At 46.3% G+C, this 6,000-nt stretch overlaps 1 protein-coding gene across 2 annotated transcripts in view; it reads left to right on the top strand.

Moving 5' to 3' along the window:
* Positions 1 to 3,135: 3,135 nt before the first annotated feature.
* CHRM3 (cholinergic receptor muscarinic 3) overlaps positions 3,136 to 6,000 on the top strand; it is a 251,418-nt gene continuing 248,553 nt past the window's right edge. For both annotated transcript variants that reach the window (XM_079297860.1, XM_079297859.1), the window contains exon 1: positions 3,136 to 3,329. The gene's annotated coding sequence lies outside the window, so the exon portion shown is untranslated. The remainder of the gene's footprint in view (positions 3,330 to 6,000) is intronic.

Genomic DNA, 6,000 nt, shown 5'->3' with positions numbered 1-6,000 from the left:
TCACTCAGTTGATTTCTTAACGAGCTTTTTTGGATCTTAGCTGCAAATACATAACCACAGCATATTCAGAGGATGGATGCACATATTTTGGGAACAGCAGTGCCATGAGCACAGGCACAAAAAGCACAGTAGTTCAAGGTTGCTGATTCAATATTACAGGGGTCCTCAACAAAGGAATGTATTTTCCATTGTCTGTCCAGTCATCCAACTGCATGGTGTTCACTTGTATATCCCCACCTTTCTTGCAGCACCATTCTTTGTGAGAGCTGGCACGCTTATGGTGATTTGGTCTTGATCCTCCAGGGCATCCTACGTGTCAGTTACCTTCTATATTGTTCAATGAGAGGAAAAATAAATTAAATGTTGAGAGATGTGCAGCTTAGGATGTCAGATTTGCTTCTTATTCCTATAGATACCTCATTAAAAACAAAAAGAACCACCCCCACCCCAAAAATTCCAACAAAAAAACCCAAGTGAGATTTCCTAGTTAAAGAAACACCAAACCAACTAAACCAACCAACCAACCAACCAAACAAAACAAACAAACAAAAACCCCCAAAAAACAAACAAACAAAAAACCTACCAAAACCCCAACACCCTTCTAATTCATCTCTACCTCTGTTCCTTCTTAGGAATAGAATGTAAAGATCTGTATTATACCTAGGAGATGTACTGTGAAGGTTTAAAGCTCTGGTCTTTATTCAGCTAAAGATCTTGTTAAAATCAATGGATATTTTCTGTGAAGAATATTATTTAGCAATATCATTGCAAAATTTACTCCCATACCTTAGGCTAACCAGTTCATTGCCTGCCTTGACACTTAGTTCTTTATACAGACATTGTCCTATACGGGTTTTCTAGGATCATTGATTTTAGTGTGTATACACTTGCTTCAAAGGCTCACTTTGCATGACTCAAGGTTAAATACATTTATGTTATACAATCGTACTAGGCAACTGAGCCCTTATTTATAAAGTATTGATATGTGCCTTAAAACATGGCAAATGCAAAGCCAAGCTGATCTCAGCTTGCTTTGAATCTCAAAATGGATGTATTTTCTAAAATACATTCTCATTGTGCACACAGATGAGTTCTTCCACAACCTCAGAAATTAATCAGGTTGTGGTAGGTACAAAGCTATGCATTTTTCTACACTGGCCTAATAATAACATAATTTACTATTTGGAGTGGTTTTCCTCCCCCTTATGAATGGTCTATGCCTTATAAAGATCTCAGCCTGAGATTACCTTATCTATTTTTAGTGTGCTTACAGCTGACAAGTCCTTACACAAATTTAACAGCTAACACAAGTGACAAAAGGGGAAAAGATGGTCGAATTTTCAGCCACATCTTCAGTGGCACAATAATAAATGCACTATTTCTAATATAATCCCAAAAGCCAGTGGTGCATCGTGTGAGCTCATCTCCAACACGTGGAGAAGCTGAGGTGCAGAAGCACCAAGGACAATCTGTAAGGGTCACCTGGGACGACTGAGAAGAACTCGTAGCTGCTCTCAACCCCCAGCTTCCTATTACACCAGACAGAGCTTTTTTCTGGTGCTATTTTGAGATGCAAGGTAAAATGAAAAGATAGGCGGGCAGTAAAGCAACATACCCAGAGCTCAAAAGCAGGGGGATCTCTGCACAGCAAGAGATCTTCATTTTTCATATGTAAGTAGTTTTCGTTTTCTTCTTTTTCATCCCACGGGTATTTTTTAGAGTGTCATGAATTACCATTGAATTAATTAAAACCCAGCAAATTAAAAATTTTTCTAAGTGTTGAAAATTTATACCTGGAATTTTACATATTCTTTCACAGGCTCTGGTCGTGACTGCTCGTCACAAAGGATCCTATGTCCTGTGAAAACCCCAGGGGAAGGACAAAAGGTGCAGGTGCTTCCTCACTGAATGCATAGGCTAAAGGACGGACCCCACGTTTTCAAAATTTTGTTCTGAAGGTAGTAGATAATCCGAACAATATTATTTATGAGAAGAATAGAGAATTGGTGCCCTCGAAAGGATACACGGCTGTTTTGTTTCTGTTCTCCGGAGCAGTACTTTGTAACTTTTCTCTTACACCTAGCCAAGAAATACACAAGCAGGCAAGCAGAACACACCCTGCTCCCTTATGCTATAGCAACTTGGCGGCCAGCAACGCTTCCCAAAACAACTGCTAAACGCTGAACTCCCTTTGTGTTGAAGGATCTGAAGTGAAATTTATTAATCTTTTACAACAGAAGAAACATGGCAGTGTGAGACACCTCAATTTGATGCAGTAAGTTATCACATACTTCTACAGGATCTTTTAAAATGCAGATTTCTTACATTCTTCATGTTTTAATGGAGTATAAGCATATATTAATAAATTATTTGGCTTCCTATTAGTTTGTAGCATACCCTGATTAGCTGAGAGGGGAGAATATTTTAAGCAGACCTTTCAAAAACTTGATAGTAATGAATAAATATCGCATTAATATATATTAGAGAGCAATATGAGGATATGTGATTTGGTTGATGTCTCATTAAGAGGCACATTTAATATGCAACAGAAAATTATTTGCTCTCCACAAACAGGACCACAATCTTCAAGCAATAGCTGCTCACGCGTCTCAATTAAAACTAATAAAAGTAGATTAAAAAATTCGTGGGGGAGGGGAAAGAGAAAAAAAAAGAGAGAGAAGAAACCATCGCGACTGAGGGAAGGCTTTCCCACATAACCTCATCTTCTGCGAGTCCTTGCTACTTCGCAGGTTGTTGGCAAGGACGAGGGAGGGTTGGCAACCCTCTGCCTTTGACTCTCTGCTCCCGGGGCGGGGGCTGCGGGCGGGCTCCCTCCCGCTGGTCCCCGCACCGCCACCCGCCGCAGTGTCCCGCCAGCCCGGCCGGTCCCAGCAAAGTCCCAGCCTGTCCCAGCCGTCGGGGCCGCCCAGCTTCGCACCTGCGGGGCCGCGGGCAGGCGGGGGCCGGGGTCGGCGGGCGGGGCGGGCCGTGAGGTCACTGCGGCCGCGCCAATGAGCGGCGGGCGGCGGAGCGGGTGTCCCTGGAGCGGCGGCTGCACGGGGAGGGTCCGAGCGGCCCCGGCGCGCCCCCGCCCACCAGGGGCCGGGACTGGAGGGGCGGCGCCGCTGCCCGAGCACAGGTGCGGCGGTGCCGGCGGTGGCGGCGCGGCGGGCGGGAGCGCAGCGCCCTCCTCCCGGCGGCGCCCGGCGGGGATGTTCCGGCCGCCGGGGGCGCGCCGCCCGTGGGAAGCGCGCTCCTAACACCACCTGGGCGTCGCACGGAGCGCTCGGCGCGGAGCGGGCGGGCTGGGGTCGCCGGCAGCCGGGCAGGTAGGAAGGAGGAGAAACGCAGGTTCGGGCGGGTCTGAAGAGCTTTTGTGTGTCTGTCGTCCCTAGCGTGCGCGGCGGTCAGCGGCGGGGAGCGGCGTGCGGCGCAGCCCGGGCCGGCGGGGCTCGCCGCGGGGAAAGTTGAGCGGACGGTCCCCGCTTCGAGCGGCTGGGAGCCGCAGAGCCCTCCGTCCAGCCGGGGCGGGGGCCGAGGCTGTGGCAGCGGCGGCGGCCGCCGGAGGGCTCCGCGCACCGCGGCGGGGCTGCCCCGCTCCGGGGCGCTCGGAGCCGCGGCCGCTCCCCAGCCCCGCTGCGCCCCTCGGGCAGCGGCCGCCCGGCGCCCCGGGCTCGCCGCGCTCGGGGATCGCGGCCGCACGGTCCCGTCGTGTGGCGGCTCGCCCCGGAGCCCCGGGCAGGGCTGGACGTGCCGCCGGCTGTCGGGCTGGGGCAGCGCGGGTGCGCGGCCTCCCCCGGGCAGGTGCTCGGCTGTCCCCGGCGCTGTGCCGTGCCCGCTCCGCCCTGGACCCAGCGGGGTTCCTCGGGACTGCGCCCCGGGGTGCGGGCTGTCGTGCGGCTGGAGTTTGGGAAGGCATCGGTGGGTCGGGTGTGCGCTGCCAGCGCACCCACAGGAGCGTCTGAAGCAGAGCCCAAGTGTTTACTTAAAACCAGAACTAGCCCTGTTCTCTTCGCTGTGTAAGTGTCGCGGCAGAGAAACCCGAATGGACTCGTGTGCAGGGCTATGGATCTGCTCATGTGGGTTTTCATACTGATTAACTGCCTTCTGATTGCCTGGGATTACTTTGGAAAAACGCAAATCCCGGCTAATATCTGCGCTGACCATATATAGAAGTAATCGCAGACAGAAGTACTATAACTTCAATATTGCTGACACAGGTCGAGAAACTTTAAAAACAGCAAGTAAAAGCCGAGATTTGTCCTGAGAATGTTTTTGTCCAAGGGATATATTTTCTTGTGTTTGCATCCTTCATTGACTCAATTGTTTCTACTTTTTGTTTGCTTGTTTACCTGCCTATACACCTCAAAGTTGATGAATGATATATTGATTTTATTTTGTCTGCCTCTATTTAATCTGGCAGTGTTTGGTTTGCTTACTTGTGTTGGACCAGATCTGCAGTAGAGAACGCTGATTTTTCCGGAATGAGAGCCTGGTTTGATGGCTTTCAGAAACGTGCCTCAGCTTGGAAGCGAGCACATTGCTCATACAGTACCAATTTTCCATGGCGTGGAAGAAGTATTGTAGGGTTTTCTGATATTGTGTGTTTTGTGCTCTCTCTCTCTTTTTTTTTTTTTTTTTTAAATACATTGAGTTGTTTGTTTTTTTAATAGTTCTGCTATTACCAGTAGCTTTTATGTGTACATTATTGTGCTGTGGAGCAATATGAAGACTACATTTTCCAGTGCTGAATCTCATTCAAAGTAATGTGCTTTTATTTTGGTGTCATGTGCATGTTAGCAGGATAACTCCAGCAATACAAGGGAACAAGAATCTGTTGACTTCAGCTGAAACACTGAAAACAATTCTCTTGGACTACTTTGGATGTGGCAGTTTTGCTGAATTTTATTAACAAAGAGATTAAATGCTCCAGGGATAATCCAGTATGAAATTCCTCTGACTTACTGGCAGCTATCTCAAAACATGTTGCAAGTTCTCTTCTTATACCAGATACACTTCGCCATCAAAGCCAGAAATTCAGTTTTGTATGTTTTCACGTTTAATTCAAAAGAAATAGAACCTAACCTAATTTATTACAGAAAATGTCATGTGGTGTAAATTCATCTCATTTTCAAGTAGATGAATAGTAACTTTCTGGAGGGAGCTGATTGCATACCTTATATCATGTATCTGTATATTGTCAAGTACAGTGCATTTTTCTTTCTGTTACTGAAAAAGACAATCATTTTTACTCATAGTAATATAGTCTGCATCTGACAACTTATTAATGTATTTTAGAGCAGCAGTCTCAGAGGTAGATTTTCATAGTGAAAACCAGCCATGGCCATATGAAACATCATAAACACGGTGCTCAATGGTGCCTTAAATTACAGTTCTAGGTAATAGTGTTAAGGAGTAAAATGTCTTGGTTAATTTGTAAGCTGGTCTAAAAAATTGTCACATTTAACTACATTCTTCATTGTAAAACTGTAGTTGCTGCTCTAAAACTATCCAGCATCCCTTTCTTGAATTAGTATTTGGATTTTAGACTTAATGCTATGAATATTTTCAGGGTCAAATCCTGAAATGGTAAAGAAAATCTTGTGATGACTAATGTGAAAATTTCTTCCACATGAATGCTACAGCGTTATGGTTCTTATGTTCATATCTTCTATTCTCCCTTAGTCTTCATCGTAGCAGACAGCCTAATTGTGTACTTTGTGCCAGCAATTACTGTGCTTACGCAGTGTTATGTGACTCAAAAAGGAAGGGGTGCAAAAGGTGCTTGACTCTAGGAAAACGTTTGAAGTGATCTGGATGACCTTAATTAATATTGTTCATTATCGTATTACGTCTTGTTTGCCATTATGAGGAGATGGTGTTCTGAGGAGGAGACAAAGAATCTATGCAATATCTGAAGGCAATGAAGGCTCTGTTCAGTGCATGTACATGGCATGGCTGCTTAGTTTAGTACAAAATATGATGGAAGAGTTTACTAAT

Source organism: Erithacus rubecula (assembly GCF_903797595.1).
Source record: "Erithacus rubecula genome assembly, chromosome: 2".
Lineage (NCBI taxonomy): Eukaryota > Metazoa > Chordata > Aves > Passeriformes > Muscicapidae > Erithacus > Erithacus rubecula.
Note: the sequence above shows the minus strand (reverse complement) of the source record. Positions and strands in the feature narration are given on the sequence as shown.